Source organism: Brachyhypopomus gauderio, unplaced genomic scaffold (assembly GCF_052324685.1).
Source record: "Brachyhypopomus gauderio isolate BG-103 unplaced genomic scaffold, BGAUD_0.2 sc751, whole genome shotgun sequence".
NCBI lineage: Eukaryota > Metazoa > Chordata > Actinopteri > Gymnotiformes > Hypopomidae > Brachyhypopomus > Brachyhypopomus gauderio.
Genome location: NW_027507571.1, coordinates 1 through 17,071, shown reverse-complemented (window position 1 = coordinate 17,071; position 17,071 = coordinate 1). Strand labels below are relative to the sequence as shown.

Below are 17,071 nucleotides of genomic sequence, written 5' to 3'. Positions count from 1 at the left end.
ACTTGTATGGGAGACAGCTTGGGAATACCAGGTGCTGTGTGACTTTTATAGTTGAGTTGCTGTTTACATTCAATTAGCAAGCTTAAATGTGTTCTGCAAAAAAACTAGCAATTTCTGTTGTTCAGGTTTTGCTCTTGTTATAATTAGATAATCTTTGCATTGTTTTATGGCTTGCGGCCACACCAGCCTGAAAACGCCCGATCTCATTTGACCTCGGAAGCTAAATAGGTTTTGGCCAGGTTAATACTTGTATGGGGGACAGCTTGGGAATACCAGGTGCTGTGTGACTTTTATAGTTGAGTTGCTGTTTACATTCAATTAGCAAGCTTAAATGTGTTCTGCAAAAAAACTAGCAATTTCTGTTGTTCAGGTTTTGCTCTTGTTATAATTAGATAATCTTTGCATTGTTTTATGGCTTACGGCCACACCAGCCTGAAAACGCCCGATTTCATTTGACCTAGGAAGCTAAATAGGTTTAGGCCAGGTTAATACTTGTATGGGAGACAGCTTGGGAATACCAGGTGCTGTGTGACTTTTATAGTTGAGTTGCTGTTTACATTCAATTAGCAAGCTTAAATGTGTTCTGCAAAAAAACTAGCAATTTCTGTTGTTCAGGTTTTGCTCTTGTTATAATTAGATAATCTTTGCATTGTTTTATGGCTTACGGCCACACCAGCCTGAAAACGCCCGATTTCATTTGACCTAGGAAGCTAAATAGGTTTAGGCCAGGTTAATACTTGTATGGGAGACAGCTTGGGAATACCAGGTGCTGTGTGACTTTTATAGTTGAGTTGCTATTTACATTCAATTAGCAAGCTTAAAGGTGTTCTGCAAAAAAAACTAGCAATGTCTGTTGTTCAGGTTTTGCTCTCATTATAAATAGGTCATCTTTGCATTGTTTTACGGCTTACGGCCACACCAGCCTGAAAACGCCCGATCTCATTTGACCTCGGAAGCTAAGCTCGTTTGGGCCTGGTTAGTACTTGGATGGGAGACCACCTGGGAATACCAGGTGCTGTAAGCCTATTAGATTTAATTATCAAGCTAAATAGGTTTGGGCCAGGTTAATACTTGTATGGGAGACAGCTTGGGAATGCCAGGTGCTGTGTGACTTTTATAGTTGAGTTGCTGTTTACATTCAATTAGCAAGCTTAAATGTGTTCTGCAAAAAAACTAGCAATTTCTGTTGTTCAGGTTTTGCTCTTGTTATAATTAGATAATCTTTGCATTGTTTTATGGCTTACGGCCACACCAGCCTGAAAACGCCCGATTTCATTTGACCTAGGAAGCTAAATAGGTTTAGGCCAGGTTAATACTTGTATGGGAGACAGCTTGGGAATACCAGGTGCTGTGTGACTTTTATAGTTGAGTTGCTGTTTACATTCAATTAGCAAGCTTAAATGTGTTCTGCAAAAAAACTAGCAATTTCTGTTGTTCAGGTTTTGCTCTTGTTATAATTAGATAATCTTTGCATTGTTTTATGGCTTACGGCCACACCAGCCTGAAAACGCCCGATTTCATTTGACCTAGGAAGCTAAATAGGTTTAGGCCAGGTTAATACTTGTATGGGAGACAGCTTGGGAATACCAGGTGCTGTGTGACTTTTATAGTTGAGTTGCTATTTACATTCAATTAGCAAGCTTAAAGGTGTTCTGCAAAAAAAACTAGCAATGTCTGTTGTTCAGGTTTTGCTCTCATTATAAATAGGTCATCTTTGCATTGTTTTACGGCTTACGGCCACACCAGCCTGAAAACGCCCGATCTCATTTGACCTCGGAAGCTAAGCTCGTTTGGGCCTGGTTAGTACTTGGATGGGAGACCACCTGGGAATACCAGGTGCTGTAAGCCTATTAGATTTAATTATCAAGCTAAATAGGTTTGGGCCAGGTTAATACTTGTATGGGAGACAGCTTGGGAATACCAGGTGCTGTGTGACTTTTATAGTTGAGTTGCTGTTTACATTCAATTAGCAAGCTTAAATGTGTTCTGCAAAAAAACTAGCAATTTCTGTTGTTCAGGTTTTGCTCTTGTTATAATTAGATAATCTTTGCATTGTTTTATGGCTTGCGGCCACACCAGCCTGAAAACGCCCGATCTCATTTGACCTCGGAAGCTAAATAGGTTTTGGCCAGGTTAATACTTGTATGGGGGACAGCTTGGGAATACCAGGTGCTGTGTGACTTTTATAGTTGAGTTGCTGTTTACATTCAATTAGCAAGCTTAAATGTGTTCTGCAAAAAAACTAGCAATTTCTGTTGTTCAGGTTTTGCTCTTGTTATAATTAGATAATCTTTGCATTGTTTTATGGCTTACGGCCACACCAGCCTGAAAACGCCCGATTTCATTTGACCTAGGAAGCTAAATAGGTTTAGGCCAGGTTAATACTTGTATGGGAGACAGCTTGGGAATACCAGGTGCTGTGTGACTTTTATAGTTGAGTTGCTGTTTACATTCAATTAGCAAGCTTAAATGTGTTCTGCAAAAAAACTAGCAATTTCTGTTGTTCAGGTTTTGCTCTTGTTATAATTAGATAATCTTTGCATTGTTTTATGGCTTACGGCCACACCAGCCTGAAAACGCCCGATTTCATTTGACCTAGGAAGCTAAATAGGTTTAGGCCAGGTTAATACTTGTATGGGAGACAGCTTGGGAATACCAGGTGCTGTGTGACTTTTATAGTTGAGTTGCTATTTACATTCAATTAGCAAGCTTAAAGGTGTTCTGCAAAAAAAACTAGCAATGTCTGTTGTTCAGGTTTTGCTCTCATTATAAATAGGTCATCTTTGCATTGTTTTACGGCTTACGGCCACACCAGCCTGAAAACGCCCGATCTCATTTGACCTCGGAAGCTAAGCTCGTTTGGGCCTGGTTAGTACTTGGATGGGAGACCACCTGGGAATACCAGGTGCTGTAAGCCTATTAGATTTAATTATCAAGCTAAATAGGTTTGGGCCAGGTTAATACTTGTATGGGAGACAGCTTGGGAATGCCAGGTGCTGTGTGACTTTTATAGTTGAGTTGCTGTTTACATTCAATTAGCAAGCTTAAATGTGTTCTGCAAAAAAACTAGCAATTTCTGTTGTTCAGGTTTTGCTCTTGTTATAATTAGATAATCTTTGCATTGTTTTATGGCTTACGGCCACACCAGCCTGAAAACGCCCGATTTCATTTGACCTAGGAAGCTAAATAGGTTTAGGCCAGGTTAATACTTGTATGGGAGACAGCTTGGGAATACCAGGTGCTGTGTGACTTTTATAGTTGAGTTGCTATTTACATTCAATTAGCAAGCTTAAAGGTGTTCTGCAAAAAAAACTAGCAATGTCTGTTGTTCAGGTTTTGCTCTCATTATAAATAGGTCATCTTTGCATTGTTTTACGGCTTACGGCCACACCAGCCTGAAAACGCCCGATCTCATTTGACCTCGGAAGCTAAGCTCGTTTGGGCCTGGTTAGTACTTGGATGGGAGACCACCTGGGAATACCAGGTGCTGTAAGCCTATTAGATTTAATTATCAAGCTAAATAGGTTTGGGCCAGGTTAATACTTGTATGGGAGACAGCTTGGGAATACCAGGTGCTGTGTGACTTTTATAGTTGAGTTGCTGTTTACATTCAATTAGCAAGCTTAAATGTGTTCTGCAAAAAAACTAGCAATTTCTGTTGTTCAGGTTTTGCTCTTGTTATAATTAGATAATCTTTGCATTGTTTTATGGCTTGCGGCCACACCAGCCTGAAAACGCCCGATCTCATTTGACCTCGGAAGCTAAATAGCTTTTGGCCAGGTTAATACTTGTATGGGGGACAGCTTGGGAATACCAGGTGCAGTGTGACTTTTATAGTTGAGTTGCTGTTTACATTCAATTAGCAAGCTTAAATGTGTTCTGCAAAAAACTAGCAATTTCTGTTGTTCAGGTTTTGCTCTTGTTATAATTAGATAATCTTTGCATTGTTTTATGGCTTACGGCCACACCAGCCTGAAAACGCCCGATTTCATTTGACCTAGGAAGCTAAATAGGTTTAGGCCAGGTTAATACTTATATGGGAGACAGCTTGGGAATACCAGGTGCTGTGTGACTTTTATAGTTGAGTTGCTATTTACATTCAATTAGCAAGCTTAAAGGTGTTCTGCAAAAAAAACTAGCAATGTCTGTTGTTCAGGTTTTGCTCTCATTATAAATAGGTCATCTTTGCATTGTTTTACGGCTTACGGCCACACCAGCCTGAAAACGCCCGATCTCATTTGACCTCGGAAGCTAAGCTCGTTTGGGCCTGGTTAGTACTTGGATGGGAGACCACCTGGGAATACCAGGTACTGTAAGCCTATTAGATTTAATTATCAAGCTTAAATGTGTTCTGCAAAAATCTAGCAATTTCTGTTGTTCAGGTTTTGCTCTTGTTATAATTAGATAATCTTTGCATTGTTTTATGGCTTACGGCCACACCAGCCTGAAAACGCCCGATCCTATTTGACCTAGGAAGCTAAATAGGTTTAGGCCAGGTTAATACTTGTATGGGAGACAGCTTGGGAATACCAGGTGCTGTGTGACTTTTATAGTTGAGTTGCTATTTACATTCAATTAGCAAGCTTAAAGGTGTTCTGCAAAAAAAACTAGCAATGTCTGTTGTTCAGGTTTTGCTCTCATTATAAATAGGTCATCTTTGCATTGTTTTACGGCTTACGGCCACACCAGCCTGAAAACGCCCGATCTCATTTGACCTCGGAAGCTAAGCTCGTTTGGGCCTGGTTAGTACTTGGATGGGAGACCACCTGGGAATACCAGGTACTGTAAGCCTATTAGATTTAATTATCAAGCTTAAATGTGTTCTGCAAAAATCTAGCAATTTCTGTTGTTCAGGTTTTGCTCTTGTTATAATTAGATAATCTTTGCATTGTTTTATGGCTTACGGCCACACCAGCCTGAAAACGCCCGATCCTATTTGACCTAGGAAGCTAAATAGGTTTAGGCCAGGTTAATACTTGTATGGGAGACAGCTTGGGAATACCAGGTGCTGTGTGACTTTTATAGTTGAGTTGCTATTTACATTCAATTAGCAAGCTTAAAGGTGTTCTGCAAAAAAAACTAGCAATGTCTGTTGTTCAGGTTTTGCTCTCATTATAAATAGGTCATCTTTGCATTGTTTTACGGCTTACGGCCACACCAGCCTGAAAACGCCCGATCTCATTTGACCTCGGAAGCTAAGCTCGTTTGGGCCTGGTTAGTACTTGGATGGGAGACCACCTGGGAATACCAGGTGCTGTAAGCCTATTAGATTTAATTATCAAGCTAAATAGGTTTGGGCCAGGTTAATACTTGTATGGGAGACAGCTTGGGAATACCAGGTGCTGTGTGACTTTTATAGTTGAGTTGCTGTTTACATTCAATTAGCAAGCTTAAATGTGTTCTGCAAAAAACTAGCAATTTCTGTTGTTCAGGTTTTGCTCTTGTTATAATTAGATAATCTTTGCATTGTTTTATGGCTTACGGCCACACCAGCCTGAAAACGCCCGATTTCATTTGACCTAGGAAGCTAAATAGGTTTAGGCCAGGTTAATACTTGTATGGGAGACAGCTTGGGAATACCAGGTGCTGTGTGACTTTTATAGTTGAGTTGCTGTTTACATTCAATTAGCAAGCTTAAATGTGTTCTGCAAAAAAACTAGCAATTTCTGTTGTTCAGGTTTTGCTCTTGTTATAATTAGATAATCTTTGCATTGTTTTATGGCTTACGGCCACACCAGCCTGAAAACGCCCGATTTCATTTGACCTAGGAAGCTAAATAGGTTTAGGCCAGGTTAATACTTGTATGGGAGACAGCTTGGGAATACCAGGTGCTGTGTGACTTTTATAGTTGAGTTGCTATTTACATTCAATTAGCAAGCTTAAAGGTGTTCTGCAAAAAAAACTAGCAATGTCTGTTGTTCAGGTTTTGCTCTCATTATAAATAGGTCATCTTTGCATTGTTTTACGGCTTACGGCCACACCAGCCTGAAAACGCCCGATCTCATTTGACCTCGGAAGCTAAGCTCGTTTGGGCCTGGTTAGTACTTGGATGGGAGACCACCTGGGAATACCAGGTACTGTAAGCCTATTAGATTTAATTATCAAGCTTAAATGTGTTCTGCAAAAATCTAGCAATTTCTGTTGTTCAGGTTTTGCTCTTGTTATAATTAGATAATCTTTGCATTGTTTTATGGCTTACAGCCACACCAGCCTGAAAACGCCCGATCTCATTTGACCTCGGAAGCTAAATAGGTTTTGGCCAGGTTAATACTTGTATGGGGGACAGCTTGGGAATACCAGGTGCTGTGTGACTTTTATAGTTGAGTTGCTGTTTACATTCAATTAGCAAGCTTAAATGTGTTCTGCAAAAAAACTAGCAATTTCTGTTGTTCAGGTTTTGCTCTTGTTATAATTAGATAATCTTTGCATTGTTTTATGGCTTACGGCCACACCAGCCTGAAAACGCCCGATTTCATTTGACCTAGGAAGCTAAATAGGTTTAGGCCAGGTTAATACTTGTATGGGAGACAGCTTGGGAATACCAGGTGCTGTGTGACTTTTATAGTTGAGTTGCTGTTTACATTCAATTAGCAAGCTTAAATGTGTTCTGCAAAAAAACTAGCAATTTCTGTTGTTCAGGTTTTGCTCTTGTTATAATTAGATAATCTTTGCATTGTTTTATGGCTTACGGCCACACCAGCCTGAAAACGCCCGATTTCATTTGACCTAGGAAGCTAAATAGGTTTAGGCCAGGTTAATACTTGTATGGGAGACAGCTTGGGAATACCAGGTGCTGTGTGACTTTTATAGTTGAGTTGCTATTTACATTCAATTAGCAAGCTTAAAGGTGTTCTGCAAAAAAAACTAGCAATGTCTGTTGTTCAGGTTTTGCTCTCATTATAAATAGGTCATCTTTGCATTGTTTTACGGCTTACGGCCACACCAGCCTGAAAACGCCCGATCTCATTTGACCTCGGAAGCTAAGCTCGTTTGGGCCTGGTTAGTACTTGGATGGGAGACCACCTGGGAATACCAGGTGCTGTAAGCCTATTAGATTTAATTATCAAGCTAAATAGGTTTGGGCCAGGTTAATACTTGTATGGGAGACAGCTTGGGAATGCCAGGTGCTGTGTGACTTTTATAGTTGAGTTGCTGTTTACATTCAATTAGCAAGCTTAAATGTGTTCTGCAAAAAAACTAGCAATTTCTGTTGTTCAGGTTTTGCTCTTGTTATAATTAGATAATCTTTGCATTGTTTTATGGCTTACGGCCACACCAGCCTGAAAACGCCCGATTTCATTTGACCTAGGAAGCTAAATAGGTTTAGGCCAGGTTAATACTTGTATGGGAGACAGCTTGGGAATACCAGGTGCTGTGTGACTTTTATAGTTGAGTTGCTATTTACATTCAATTAGCAAGCTTAAAGGTGTTCTGCAAAAAAAACTAGCAATGTCTGTTGTTCAGGTTTTGCTCTCATTATAAATAGGTCATCTTTGCATTGTTTTACGGCTTACGGCCACACCAGCCTGAAAACGCCCGATCTCATTTGACCTCGGAAGCTAAGCTCGTTTGGGCCTGGTTAGTACTTGGATGGGAGACCACCTGGGAATACCAGGTGCTGTAAGCCTATTAGATTTAATTATCAAGCTAAATAGGTTTGGGCCAGGTTAATACTTGTATGGGAGACAGCTTGGGAATACCAGGTGCTGTGTGACTTTTATAGTTGAGTTGCTGTTTACATTCAATTAGCAAGCTTAAATGTGTTCTGCAAAAAAACTAGCAATTTCTGTTGTTCAGGTTTTGCTCTTGTTATAATTAGATAATCTTTGCATTGTTTTATGGCTTACGGCCACACCAGCCTGAAAACGCCCGATTTCATTTGACCTAGGAAGCTAAATAGGTTTAGGCCAGGTTAATACTTGTATGGGAGACAGCTTGGGAATACCAGGTGCTGTGTGACTTTTATAGTTGAGTTGCTATTTACATTCAATTAGCAAGCTTAAAGGTGTTCTGCAAAAAAAACTAGCAATGTCTGTTGTTCAGGTTTTGCTCTCATTATAAATAGGTCATCTTTGCATTGTTTTACGGCTTACGGCCACACCAGCCTGAAAACGCCCGATCTCATTTGACCTCGGAAGCTAAGCTCGTTTGGGCCTGGTTAGTACTTGGATGGGAGACCACCTGGGAATACCAGGTGCTGTAAGCCTATTAGATTTAATTATCAAGCTAAATAGGTTTGGGCCAGGTTAATACTTGTATGGGAGACAGCTTGGGAATACCAGGTGCTGTGTGACTTTTATAGTTGAGTTGCTGTTTACATTCAATTAGCAAGCTTAAATGTGTTCTGCAAAAAAACTAGCAATTTCTGTTGTTCAGGTTTTGCTCTTGTTATAATTAGATAATCTTTGCATTGTTTTATGGCTTGCGGCCACACCAGCCTGAAAACGCCCGATCTCATTTGACCTCGGAAGCTAAATAGGTTTTGGCCAGGTTAATACTTGTATGGGGGACAGCTTGGGAATACCAGGTGCTGTGTGACTTTTATAGTTGAGTTGCTGTTTACATTCAATTAGCAAGCTTAAATGTGTTCTGCAAAAAAACTAGCAATTTCTGTTGTTCAGGTTTTGCTCTTGTTATAATTAGATAATCTTTGCATTGTTTTATGGCTTACGGCCACACCAGCCTGAAAACGCCCGATTTCATTTGACCTAGGAAGCTAAATAGGTTTAGGCCAGGTTAATACTTGTATGGGAGACAGCTTGGGAATACCAGGTGCTGTGTGACTTTTATAGTTGAGTTGCTGTTTACATTCAATTAGCAAGCTTAAATGTGTTCTGCAAAAAAACTAGCAATTTCTGTTGTTCAGGTTTTGCTCTTGTTATAATTAGATAATCTTTGCATTGTTTTATGGCTTACGGCCACACCAGCCTGAAAACGCCCGATTTCATTTGACCTAGGAAGCTAAATAGGTTTAGGCCAGGTTAATACTTGTATGGGAGACAGCTTGGGAATACCAGGTGCTGTGTGACTTTTATAGTTGAGTTGCTATTTACATTCAATTAGCAAGCTTAAAGGTGTTCTGCAAAAAAAACTAGCAATGTCTGTTGTTCAGGTTTTGCTCTCATTATAAATAGGTCATCTTTGCATTGTTTTACGGCTTACGGCCACACCAGCCTGAAAACGCCCGATCTCATTTGACCTCGGAAGCTAAGCTCGTTTGGGCCTGGTTAGTACTTGGATGGGAGACCACCTGGGAATACCAGGTGCTGTAAGCCTATTAGATTTAATTATCAAGCTAAATAGGTTTGGGCCAGGTTAATACTTGTATGGGAGACAGCTTGGGAATGCCAGGTGCTGTGTGACTTTTATAGTTGAGTTGCTGTTTACATTCAATTAGCAAGCTTAAATGTGTTCTGCAAAAAAACTAGCAATTTCTGTTGTTCAGGTTTTGCTCTTGTTATAATTAGATAATCTTTGCATTGTTTTATGGCTTACGGCCACACCAGCCTGAAAACGCCCGATTTCATTTGACCTAGGAAGCTAAATAGGTTTAGGCCAGGTTAATACTTGTATGGGAGACAGCTTGGGAATACCAGGTGCTGTGTGACTTTTATAGTTGAGTTGCTATTTACATTCAATTAGCAAGCTTAAAGGTGTTCTGCAAAAAAAACTAGCAATGTCTGTTGTTCAGGTTTTGCTCTCATTATAAATAGGTCATCTTTGCATTGTTTTACGGCTTACGGCCACACCAGCCTGAAAACGCCCGATCTCATTTGACCTCGGAAGCTAAGCTCGTTTGGGCCTGGTTAGTACTTGGATGGGAGACCACCTGGGAATACCAGGTGCTGTAAGCCTATTAGATTTAATTATCAAGCTAAATAGGTTTGGGCCAGGTTAATACTTGTATGGGAGACAGCTTGGGAATACCAGGTGCTGTGTGACTTTTATAGTTGAGTTGCTGTTTACATTCAATTAGCAAGCTTAAATGTGTTCTGCAAAAAAACTAGCAATTTCTGTTGTTCAGGTTTTGCTCTTGTTATAATTAGATAATCTTTGCATTGTTTTATGGCTTGCGGCCACACCAGCCTGAAAACGCCCGATCTCATTTGACCTCGGAAGCTAAATAGCTTTTGGCCAGGTTAATACTTGTATGGGGGACAGCTTGGGAATACCAGGTGCAGTGTGACTTTTATAGTTGAGTTGCTGTTTACATTCAATTAGCAAGCTTAAATGTGTTCTGCAAAAAACTAGCAATTTCTGTTGTTCAGGTTTTGCTCTTGTTATAATTAGATAATCTTTGCATTGTTTTATGGCTTACGGCCACACCAGCCTGAAAACGCCCGATTTCATTTGACCTAGGAAGCTAAATAGGTTTAGGCCAGGTTAATACTTATATGGGAGACAGCTTGGGAATACCAGGTGCTGTGTGACTTTTATAGTTGAGTTGCTATTTACATTCAATTAGCAAGCTTAAAGGTGTTCTGCAAAAAAAACTAGCAATGTCTGTTGTTCAGGTTTTGCTCTCATTATAAATAGGTCATCTTTGCATTGTTTTACGGCTTACGGCCACACCAGCCTGAAAACGCCCGATCTCATTTGACCTCGGAAGCTAAGCTCGTTTGGGCCTGGTTAGTACTTGGATGGGAGACCACCTGGGAATACCAGGTACTGTAAGCCTATTAGATTTAATTATCAAGCTTAAATGTGTTCTGCAAAAATCTAGCAATTTCTGTTGTTCAGGTTTTGCTCTTGTTATAATTAGATAATCTTTGCATTGTTTTATGGCTTACGGCCACACCAGCCTGAAAACGCCCGATCCTATTTGACCTAGGAAGCTAAATAGGTTTAGGCCAGGTTAATACTTGTATGGGAGACAGCTTGGGAATACCAGGTGCTGTGTGACTTTTATAGTTGAGTTGCTATTTACATTCAATTAGCAAGCTTAAAGGTGTTCTGCAAAAAAAACTAGCAATGTCTGTTGTTCAGGTTTTGCTCTCATTATAAATAGGTCATCTTTGCATTGTTTTACGGCTTACGGCCACACCAGCCTGAAAACGCCCGATCTCATTTGACCTCGGAAGCTAAGCTCGTTTGGGCCTGGTTAGTACTTGGATGGGAGACCACCTGGGAATACCAGGTGCTGTAAGCCTATTAGATTTAATTATCAAGCTAAATAGGTTTGGGCCAGGTTAATACTTGTATGGGAGACAGCTTGGGAATACCAGGTGCTGTGTGACTTTTATAGTTGAGTTGCTGTTTACATTCAATTAGCAAGCTTAAATGTGTTCTGCAAAAAACTAGCAATTTCTGTTGTTCAGGTTTTGCTCTTGTTATAATTAGATAATCTTTGCATTGTTTTATGGCTTACGGCCACACCAGCCTGAAAACGCCCGATTTCATTTGACCTAGGAAGCTAAATAGGTTTAGGCCAGGTTAATACTTGTATGGGAGACAGCTTGGGAATACCAGGTGCTGTGTGACTTTTATAGTTGAGTTGCTGTTTACATTCAATTAGCAAGCTTAAATGTGTTCTGCAAAAAAACTAGCAATTTCTGTTGTTCAGGTTTTGCTCTTGTTATAATTAGATAATCTTTGCATTGTTTTATGGCTTACGGCCACACCAGCCTGAAAACGCCCGATTTCATTTGACCTAGGAAGCTAAATAGGTTTAGGCCAGGTTAATACTTGTATGGGAGACAGCTTGGGAATACCAGGTGCTGTGTGACTTTTATAGTTGAGTTGCTATTTACATTCAATTAGCAAGCTTAAAGGTGTTCTGCAAAAAAAACTAGCAATGTCTGTTGTTCAGGTTTTGCTCTCATTATAAATAGGTCATCTTTGCATTGTTTTACGGCTTACGGCCACACCAGCCTGAAAACGCCCGATCTCATTTGACCTCGGAAGCTAAGCTCGTTTGGGCCTGGTTAGTACTTGGATGGGAGACCACCTGGGAATACCAGGTACTGTAAGCCTATTAGATTTAATTATCAAGCTTAAATGTGTTCTGCAAAAATCTAGCAATTTCTGTTGTTCAGGTTTTGCTCTTGTTATAATTAGATAATCTTTGCATTGTTTTATGGCTTACAGCCACACCAGCCTGAAAACGCCCGATCCTATTTGACCTAGGAAGCTAAATAGGTTTAGGCCAGGTTAATACTTGTATGGGAGACAGCTTGGGAATACCAGGTGCTGTGTGACTTTTATAGTTGAGTTGCTATTTACATTCAATTAGCAAGCTTAAAGGTGTTCTGCAAAAAAAACTAGCAATGTCTGTTGTTCAGGTTTTGCTCTCATTATAAATAGGTCATCTTTGCATTGTTTTATGGCTTACGGCCACACCAGCCTGAAAACGCCCGATCTCATTTGACCTCGGAAGCTAAGCTTGTTTGGGCCTGGTTAGTACTTGGATGGGAGACCACCTGGGAATACCAGGTGCTGTAAGCCTATTAGATTTAATTATCAAGCTAAATAGGTTTGGGCCAGGTTAATACTTGTATGGGAGACAGCTTGGGAATACCAGGTGCTGTGTGACTTTTATAGTTGAGTTGCTGTTTACATTCAATTAGCAAGCTTAAATGTGTTCTGCAAAAAAACTAGCAATTTCTGTTGTTCAGGTTTTGCTCTTGTTATAATTAGATAATCTTTGCATTGTTTTATGGCTTACGGCCACACCAGCCTGAAAACGCCCGATTTCATTTGACCTAGGAAGCTAAATAGGTTTAGGCCAGGTTAATACTTGTATGGGAGACAGCTTGGGAATACCAGGTGCTGTGTGACTTTTATAGTTGAGTTGCTATTTACATTCAATTAGCAAGCTTAAAGGTGTTCTGCAAAAAAAACTAGCAATGTCTGTTGTTCAGGTTTTGCTCTCATTATAAATAGGTCATCTTTGCATTGTTTTACGGCTTACGGCCACACCAGCCTGAAAACGCCCGATCTCATTTGACCTCGGAAGCTAAGCTCGTTTGGGCCTGGTTAGTACTTGGATGGGAGACCACCTGGGAATACCAGGTACTGTAAGCCTATTAGATTTAATTATCAAGCTTAAATGTGTTCTGCAAAAATCTAGCAATTTCTGTTGTTCAGGTTTTGCTCTTGTTATAATTAGATAATCTTTGCATTGTTTTATGGCTTACGGCCACACCAGCCTGAAAACGCCCGATTTCATTTGACCTAGGAAGCTAAATAGGTTTAGGCCAGGTTAATACTTATATGGGAGACAGCTTGGGAATACCAGGTGCTGTGTGACTTTTATAGTTGAGTTGCTATTTACATTCAATTAGCAAGCTTAAAGGTGTTCTGCAAAAAAAACTAGCAATGTCTGTTGTTCAGGTTTTGCTCTCATTATAAATAGGTCATCTTTGCATTGTTTTACGGCTTACGGCCACACCAGCCTGAAAACGCCCGATCTCATTTGACCTCGGAAGCTAAGCTCGTTTGGGCCTGGTTAGTACTTGGATGGGAGACCACCTGGGAATACCAGGTGCTGTAAGCCTATTAGATTTAATTATCAAGCTAAATAGGTTTGGGCCAGGTTAATACTTGTATGGGAGACAGCTTGGGAATACCAGGTGCTGTGTGACTTTTATAGTTGAGTTGCTGTTTACATTCAATTAGCAAGCTTAAATGTGTTCTGCAAAAAAACTAGCAATTTCTGTTGTTCAGGTTTTGCTCTTGTTATAATTAGATAATCTTTGCATTGTTTTATGGCTTGCGGCCACACCAGCCTGAAAACGCCCGATCTCATTTGACCTCGGAAGCTAAATAGGTTTTGGCCAGGTTAATACTTGTATGGGGGACAGCTTGGGAATACCAGGTGCTGTGTGACTTTTATAGTTGAGTTGCTGTTTACATTCAATTAGCAAGCTTAAATGTGTTCTGCAAAAAACTAGCAATTTCTGTTGTTCAGGTTTTGCTCTTGTTATAATTAGATAATCTTTGCATTGTTTTATGGCTTACGGCCACACCAGCCTGAAAACGCCCGATTTCATTTGACCTAGGAAGCTAAATAGGTTTAGGCCAGGTTAATACTTATATGGGAGACAGCTTGGGAATACCAGGTGCTGTGTGACTTTTATAGTTGAGTTGCTATTTACATTCAATTAGCAAGCTTAAAGGTGTTCTGCAAAAAAAACTAGCAATGTCTGTTGTTCAGGTTTTGCTCTCATTATAAATAGGTCATCTTTGCATTGTTTTACGGCTTACGGCCACACCAGCCTGAAAACGCCCGATCTCATTTGACCTCGGAAGCTAAGCTCGTTTGGGCCTGGTTAGTACTTGGATGGGAGACCACCTGGGAATACCAGGTACTGTAAGCCTATTAGATTTAATTATCAAGCTTAAATGTGTTCTGCAAAAATCTAGCAATTTCTGTTGTTCAGGTTTTGCTCTTGTTATAATTAGATAATCTTTGCATTGTTTTATGGCTTACGGCCACACCAGCCTGAAAACGCCCGATCCTATTTGACCTAGGAAGCTAAATAGGTTTAGGCCAGGTTAATACTTGTATGGGAGACAGCTTGGGAATACCAGGTGCTGTGTGACTTTTATAGTTGAGTTGCTATTTACATTCAATTAGCAAGCTTAAAGGTGTTCTGCAAAAAAAACTAGCAATGTCTGTTGTTCAGGTTTTGCTCTCATTATAAATAGGTCATCTTTGCATTGTTTTACGGCTTACGGCCACACCAGCCTGAAAACGCCCGATCTCATTTGACCTCGGAAGCTAAGCTCGTTTGGGCCTGGTTAGTACTTGGATGGGAGACCACCTGGGAATACCAGGTGCTGTAAGCCTATTAGATTTAATTATCAAGCTAAATAGGTTTGGGCCAGGTTAATACTTGTATGGGAGACAGCTTGGGAATACCAGGTGCTGTGTGACTTTTATAGTTGAGTTGCTGTTTACATTCAATTAGCAAGCTTAAATGTGTTCTGCAAAAAACTAGCAATTTCTGTTGTTCAGGTTTTGCTCTTGTTATAATTAGATAATCTTTGCATTGTTTTATGGCTTACGGCCACACCAGCCTGAAAACGCCCGATTTCATTTGACCTAGGAAGCTAAATAGGTTTAGGCCAGGTTAATACTTGTATGGGAGACAGCTTGGGAATACCAGGTGCTGTGTGACTTTTATAGTTGAGTTGCTGTTTACATTCAATTAGCAAGCTTAAATGTGTTCTGCAAAAAAACTAGCAATTTCTGTTGTTCAGGTTTTGCTCTTGTTATAATTAGATAATCTTTGCATTGTTTTATGGCTTACGGCCACACCAGCCTGAAAACGCCCGATTTCATTTGACCTAGGAAGCTAAATAGGTTTAGGCCAGGTTAATACTTGTATGGGAGACAGCTTGGGAATACCAGGTGCTGTGTGACTTTTATAGTTGAGTTGCTATTTACATTCAATTAGCAAGCTTAAAGGTGTTCTGCAAAAAAAACTAGCAATGTCTGTTGTTCAGGTTTTGCTCTCATTATAAATAGGTCATCTTTGCATTGTTTTACGGCTTACGGCCACACCAGCCTGAAAACGCCCGATCTCATTTGACCTCGGAAGCTAAGCTCGTTTGGGCCTGGTTAGTACTTGGATGGGAGACCACCTGGGAATACCAGGTACTGTAAGCCTATTAGATTTAATTATCAAGCTTAAATGTGTTCTGCAAAAATCTAGCAATTTCTGTTGTTCAGGTTTTGCTCTTGTTATAATTAGATAATCTTTGCATTGTTTTATGGCTTACAGCCACACCAGCCTGAAAACGCCCGATCCTATTTGACCTAGGAAGCTAAATAGGTTTAGGCCAGGTTAATACTTGTATGGGAGACAGCTTGGGAATACCAGGTGCTGTGTGACTTTTATAGTTGAGTTGCTATTTACATTCAATTAGCAAGCTTAAAGGTGTTCTGCAAAAAAAACTAGCAATGTCTGTTGTTCAGGTTTTGCTCTCATTATAAATAGGTCATCTTTGCATTGTTTTATGGCTTACGGCCACACCAGCCTGAAAACGCCCGATCTCATTTGACCTCGGAAGCTAAGCTCGTTTGGGCCTGGTTAGTACTTGGATGGGAGACCACCTGGGAATACCAGGTGCTGTAAGCCTATTAGATTTAATTATCAAGCTAAATAGGTTTGGGCCAGGTTAATACTTGTATGGGAGACAGCTTGGGAATACCAGGTGCTGTGTGACTTTTATAGTTGAGTTGCTGTTTACATTCAATTAGCAAGCTTAAATGTGTTCTGCAAAAAAACTAGCAATTTCTGTTGTTCAGGTTTTGCTCTTGTTATAATTAGATAATCTTTGCATTGTTTTATGGCTTACGGCCACACCAGCCTGAAAACGCCCGATTTCATTTGACCTAGGAAGCTAAATAGGTTTAGGCCAGGTTAATACTTGTATGGGAGACAGCTTGGGAATACCAGGTGCTGTGTGACTTTTATAGTTGAGTTGCTATTTACATTCAATTAGCAAGCTTAAAGGTGTTCTGCAAAAAAAACTAGCAATGTCTGTTGTTCAGGTTTTGCTCTCATTATAAATAGGTCATCTTTGCATTGTTTTACGGCTTACGGCCACACCAGCCTGAAAACGCCCGATCTCATTTGACCTCGGAAGCTAAGCTCGTTTGGGCCTGGTTAGTACTTGGATGGGAGACCACCTGGGAATACCAGGTGCTGTAAGCCTATTAGATTTAATTATCAAGCTAAATAGGTTTGGGCCAGGTTAATACTTGTATGGGAGACAGCTTGGGAATACCAGGTGCTGTGTGACTTTTATAGTTGAGTTGCTGTTTACATTCAATTAGCAAGCTTAAATGTGTTCTGCAAAAAAACTAGCAATTTCTGTTGTTCAGGTTTTGCTCTTGTTATAATTAGATAATCTTTGCATTGTTTTATGGCTTGCGGCCACACCAGCCTGAAAACGCCCGATCTCATTTGACCTCGGAAGCTAAATAGGTTTTGGCCAGGTTAATACTTGTATGGGGGACAGCTTGGGAATACCAGGTGCTGTGTGACTTTTATAGTTGAGTTGCTGTTTACATTCAATTAGCAAGCTTAAATGTGTTCTGCAAAAAAACTAGCAATTTCTG

General features: G+C 40.2%; 24 non-coding genes and 34 pseudogenes across 24 annotated transcripts; all 58 read left to right on the top strand.

Annotated features, from left to right (window-relative positions):
* Nucleotides 1-169: 169 nt before the first annotated feature.
* Nucleotides 170-288, top strand: LOC143507804 (5S ribosomal RNA; annotated as a pseudogene).
* Nucleotides 289-414: 126 nt separating this feature from the next.
* Nucleotides 415-533, top strand: LOC143507849 (5S ribosomal RNA; annotated as a pseudogene).
* Nucleotides 534-659: 126 nt separating this feature from the next.
* On the top strand, nucleotides 660-778 carry LOC143507848 (5S ribosomal RNA; annotated as a pseudogene).
* Nucleotides 779-905: 127 nt separating this feature from the next.
* On the top strand, nucleotides 906-1,024 carry LOC143507875 (5S ribosomal RNA). Its single transcript, XR_013128982.1, has one exon. It is a non-coding gene; the product is annotated as a 5S ribosomal RNA (ribosomal RNA).
* A 214-nt stretch (nucleotides 1,025-1,238) lies between these two features.
* LOC143507847 (5S ribosomal RNA) lies at nucleotides 1,239-1,357 on the top strand (annotated as a pseudogene).
* A 126-nt stretch (nucleotides 1,358-1,483) lies between these two features.
* LOC143507846 (5S ribosomal RNA) lies at nucleotides 1,484-1,602 on the top strand (annotated as a pseudogene).
* Nucleotides 1,603-1,729: 127 nt separating this feature from the next.
* Nucleotides 1,730-1,848, top strand: LOC143507874 (5S ribosomal RNA). Its single transcript, XR_013128981.1, has one exon. It is a non-coding gene; the product is annotated as a 5S ribosomal RNA (ribosomal RNA).
* Nucleotides 1,849-2,062: 214 nt separating this feature from the next.
* Nucleotides 2,063-2,181, top strand: LOC143507803 (5S ribosomal RNA; annotated as a pseudogene).
* Nucleotides 2,182-2,307: 126 nt separating this feature from the next.
* On the top strand, nucleotides 2,308-2,426 carry LOC143507845 (5S ribosomal RNA; annotated as a pseudogene).
* Nucleotides 2,427-2,552: 126 nt separating this feature from the next.
* LOC143507844 (5S ribosomal RNA) lies at nucleotides 2,553-2,671 on the top strand (annotated as a pseudogene).
* A 127-nt stretch (nucleotides 2,672-2,798) lies between these two features.
* LOC143507873 (5S ribosomal RNA) lies at nucleotides 2,799-2,917 on the top strand. The gene has a single exon (XR_013128980.1). It is a non-coding gene; the product is annotated as a 5S ribosomal RNA (ribosomal RNA).
* A 214-nt stretch (nucleotides 2,918-3,131) lies between these two features.
* Nucleotides 3,132-3,250, top strand: LOC143507843 (5S ribosomal RNA; annotated as a pseudogene).
* A 127-nt stretch (nucleotides 3,251-3,377) lies between these two features.
* On the top strand, nucleotides 3,378-3,496 carry LOC143507872 (5S ribosomal RNA). The gene has a single exon (XR_013128979.1). It is a non-coding gene; the product is annotated as a 5S ribosomal RNA (ribosomal RNA).
* Nucleotides 3,497-4,200: 704 nt separating this feature from the next.
* Nucleotides 4,201-4,319, top strand: LOC143507904 (5S ribosomal RNA). Its single transcript, XR_013129010.1, has one exon. It is a non-coding gene; the product is annotated as a 5S ribosomal RNA (ribosomal RNA).
* A 107-nt stretch (nucleotides 4,320-4,426) lies between these two features.
* On the top strand, nucleotides 4,427-4,545 carry LOC143507814 (5S ribosomal RNA; annotated as a pseudogene).
* Nucleotides 4,546-4,672: 127 nt separating this feature from the next.
* Nucleotides 4,673-4,791, top strand: LOC143507903 (5S ribosomal RNA). The gene has a single exon (XR_013129009.1). It is a non-coding gene; the product is annotated as a 5S ribosomal RNA (ribosomal RNA).
* Nucleotides 4,792-4,898: 107 nt separating this feature from the next.
* Nucleotides 4,899-5,017, top strand: LOC143507813 (5S ribosomal RNA; annotated as a pseudogene).
* A 127-nt stretch (nucleotides 5,018-5,144) lies between these two features.
* Nucleotides 5,145-5,263, top strand: LOC143507864 (5S ribosomal RNA). Its single transcript, XR_013128978.1, has one exon. It is a non-coding gene; the product is annotated as a 5S ribosomal RNA (ribosomal RNA).
* Nucleotides 5,264-5,476: 213 nt separating this feature from the next.
* Nucleotides 5,477-5,595, top strand: LOC143507840 (5S ribosomal RNA; annotated as a pseudogene).
* Nucleotides 5,596-5,721: 126 nt separating this feature from the next.
* Nucleotides 5,722-5,840, top strand: LOC143507839 (5S ribosomal RNA; annotated as a pseudogene).
* Nucleotides 5,841-5,967: 127 nt separating this feature from the next.
* LOC143507902 (5S ribosomal RNA) lies at nucleotides 5,968-6,086 on the top strand. The gene has a single exon (XR_013129008.1). It is a non-coding gene; the product is annotated as a 5S ribosomal RNA (ribosomal RNA).
* Nucleotides 6,087-6,193: 107 nt separating this feature from the next.
* Nucleotides 6,194-6,312, top strand: LOC143507914 (5S ribosomal RNA; annotated as a pseudogene).
* A 126-nt stretch (nucleotides 6,313-6,438) lies between these two features.
* On the top strand, nucleotides 6,439-6,557 carry LOC143507838 (5S ribosomal RNA; annotated as a pseudogene).
* Nucleotides 6,558-6,683: 126 nt separating this feature from the next.
* On the top strand, nucleotides 6,684-6,802 carry LOC143507837 (5S ribosomal RNA; annotated as a pseudogene).
* A 127-nt stretch (nucleotides 6,803-6,929) lies between these two features.
* Nucleotides 6,930-7,048, top strand: LOC143507853 (5S ribosomal RNA). Its single transcript, XR_013128977.1, has one exon. It is a non-coding gene; the product is annotated as a 5S ribosomal RNA (ribosomal RNA).
* A 214-nt stretch (nucleotides 7,049-7,262) lies between these two features.
* LOC143507836 (5S ribosomal RNA) lies at nucleotides 7,263-7,381 on the top strand (annotated as a pseudogene).
* A 127-nt stretch (nucleotides 7,382-7,508) lies between these two features.
* Nucleotides 7,509-7,627, top strand: LOC143507842 (5S ribosomal RNA). Its single transcript, XR_013128976.1, has one exon. It is a non-coding gene; the product is annotated as a 5S ribosomal RNA (ribosomal RNA).
* A 214-nt stretch (nucleotides 7,628-7,841) lies between these two features.
* Nucleotides 7,842-7,960, top strand: LOC143507835 (5S ribosomal RNA; annotated as a pseudogene).
* A 127-nt stretch (nucleotides 7,961-8,087) lies between these two features.
* Nucleotides 8,088-8,206, top strand: LOC143507830 (5S ribosomal RNA). The gene has a single exon (XR_013128975.1). It is a non-coding gene; the product is annotated as a 5S ribosomal RNA (ribosomal RNA).
* A 214-nt stretch (nucleotides 8,207-8,420) lies between these two features.
* Nucleotides 8,421-8,539, top strand: LOC143507802 (5S ribosomal RNA; annotated as a pseudogene).
* A 126-nt stretch (nucleotides 8,540-8,665) lies between these two features.
* LOC143507834 (5S ribosomal RNA) lies at nucleotides 8,666-8,784 on the top strand (annotated as a pseudogene).
* Nucleotides 8,785-8,910: 126 nt separating this feature from the next.
* On the top strand, nucleotides 8,911-9,029 carry LOC143507833 (5S ribosomal RNA; annotated as a pseudogene).
* A 127-nt stretch (nucleotides 9,030-9,156) lies between these two features.
* LOC143507819 (5S ribosomal RNA) lies at nucleotides 9,157-9,275 on the top strand. Its single transcript, XR_013128974.1, has one exon. It is a non-coding gene; the product is annotated as a 5S ribosomal RNA (ribosomal RNA).
* A 214-nt stretch (nucleotides 9,276-9,489) lies between these two features.
* LOC143507832 (5S ribosomal RNA) lies at nucleotides 9,490-9,608 on the top strand (annotated as a pseudogene).
* Nucleotides 9,609-9,735: 127 nt separating this feature from the next.
* Nucleotides 9,736-9,854, top strand: LOC143507808 (5S ribosomal RNA). Its single transcript, XR_013128973.1, has one exon. It is a non-coding gene; the product is annotated as a 5S ribosomal RNA (ribosomal RNA).
* Nucleotides 9,855-10,558: 704 nt separating this feature from the next.
* LOC143507901 (5S ribosomal RNA) lies at nucleotides 10,559-10,677 on the top strand. Its single transcript, XR_013129007.1, has one exon. It is a non-coding gene; the product is annotated as a 5S ribosomal RNA (ribosomal RNA).
* A 107-nt stretch (nucleotides 10,678-10,784) lies between these two features.
* Nucleotides 10,785-10,903, top strand: LOC143507812 (5S ribosomal RNA; annotated as a pseudogene).
* Nucleotides 10,904-11,030: 127 nt separating this feature from the next.
* Nucleotides 11,031-11,149, top strand: LOC143507911 (5S ribosomal RNA). Its single transcript, XR_013129016.1, has one exon. It is a non-coding gene; the product is annotated as a 5S ribosomal RNA (ribosomal RNA).
* Nucleotides 11,150-11,362: 213 nt separating this feature from the next.
* On the top strand, nucleotides 11,363-11,481 carry LOC143507831 (5S ribosomal RNA; annotated as a pseudogene).
* Nucleotides 11,482-11,607: 126 nt separating this feature from the next.
* LOC143507829 (5S ribosomal RNA) lies at nucleotides 11,608-11,726 on the top strand (annotated as a pseudogene).
* A 127-nt stretch (nucleotides 11,727-11,853) lies between these two features.
* On the top strand, nucleotides 11,854-11,972 carry LOC143507900 (5S ribosomal RNA). The gene has a single exon (XR_013129006.1). It is a non-coding gene; the product is annotated as a 5S ribosomal RNA (ribosomal RNA).
* Nucleotides 11,973-12,079: 107 nt separating this feature from the next.
* On the top strand, nucleotides 12,080-12,198 carry LOC143507821 (5S ribosomal RNA; annotated as a pseudogene).
* Nucleotides 12,199-12,325: 127 nt separating this feature from the next.
* Nucleotides 12,326-12,444, top strand: LOC143507893 (5S ribosomal RNA). The gene has a single exon (XR_013128999.1). It is a non-coding gene; the product is annotated as a 5S ribosomal RNA (ribosomal RNA).
* Nucleotides 12,445-12,658: 214 nt separating this feature from the next.
* On the top strand, nucleotides 12,659-12,777 carry LOC143507828 (5S ribosomal RNA; annotated as a pseudogene).
* A 127-nt stretch (nucleotides 12,778-12,904) lies between these two features.
* Nucleotides 12,905-13,023, top strand: LOC143507898 (5S ribosomal RNA). The gene has a single exon (XR_013129004.1). It is a non-coding gene; the product is annotated as a 5S ribosomal RNA (ribosomal RNA).
* Nucleotides 13,024-13,376: 353 nt separating this feature from the next.
* LOC143507899 (5S ribosomal RNA) lies at nucleotides 13,377-13,495 on the top strand. Its single transcript, XR_013129005.1, has one exon. It is a non-coding gene; the product is annotated as a 5S ribosomal RNA (ribosomal RNA).
* Nucleotides 13,496-13,709: 214 nt separating this feature from the next.
* On the top strand, nucleotides 13,710-13,828 carry LOC143507916 (5S ribosomal RNA; annotated as a pseudogene).
* A 371-nt stretch (nucleotides 13,829-14,199) lies between these two features.
* LOC143507897 (5S ribosomal RNA) lies at nucleotides 14,200-14,318 on the top strand. Its single transcript, XR_013129003.1, has one exon. It is a non-coding gene; the product is annotated as a 5S ribosomal RNA (ribosomal RNA).
* A 107-nt stretch (nucleotides 14,319-14,425) lies between these two features.
* LOC143507811 (5S ribosomal RNA) lies at nucleotides 14,426-14,544 on the top strand (annotated as a pseudogene).
* A 127-nt stretch (nucleotides 14,545-14,671) lies between these two features.
* On the top strand, nucleotides 14,672-14,790 carry LOC143507888 (5S ribosomal RNA). The gene has a single exon (XR_013128994.1). It is a non-coding gene; the product is annotated as a 5S ribosomal RNA (ribosomal RNA).
* Nucleotides 14,791-15,003: 213 nt separating this feature from the next.
* On the top strand, nucleotides 15,004-15,122 carry LOC143507827 (5S ribosomal RNA; annotated as a pseudogene).
* Nucleotides 15,123-15,248: 126 nt separating this feature from the next.
* LOC143507826 (5S ribosomal RNA) lies at nucleotides 15,249-15,367 on the top strand (annotated as a pseudogene).
* A 127-nt stretch (nucleotides 15,368-15,494) lies between these two features.
* LOC143507896 (5S ribosomal RNA) lies at nucleotides 15,495-15,613 on the top strand. Its single transcript, XR_013129002.1, has one exon. It is a non-coding gene; the product is annotated as a 5S ribosomal RNA (ribosomal RNA).
* Nucleotides 15,614-15,720: 107 nt separating this feature from the next.
* On the top strand, nucleotides 15,721-15,839 carry LOC143507820 (5S ribosomal RNA; annotated as a pseudogene).
* Nucleotides 15,840-15,966: 127 nt separating this feature from the next.
* On the top strand, nucleotides 15,967-16,085 carry LOC143507876 (5S ribosomal RNA). Its single transcript, XR_013128983.1, has one exon. It is a non-coding gene; the product is annotated as a 5S ribosomal RNA (ribosomal RNA).
* A 214-nt stretch (nucleotides 16,086-16,299) lies between these two features.
* LOC143507825 (5S ribosomal RNA) lies at nucleotides 16,300-16,418 on the top strand (annotated as a pseudogene).
* Nucleotides 16,419-16,545: 127 nt separating this feature from the next.
* LOC143507801 (5S ribosomal RNA) lies at nucleotides 16,546-16,664 on the top strand. The gene has a single exon (XR_013128972.1). It is a non-coding gene; the product is annotated as a 5S ribosomal RNA (ribosomal RNA).
* A 214-nt stretch (nucleotides 16,665-16,878) lies between these two features.
* Nucleotides 16,879-16,997, top strand: LOC143507915 (5S ribosomal RNA; annotated as a pseudogene).
* The last annotated feature ends 74 nt before the right edge of the window (nucleotides 16,998-17,071 follow it).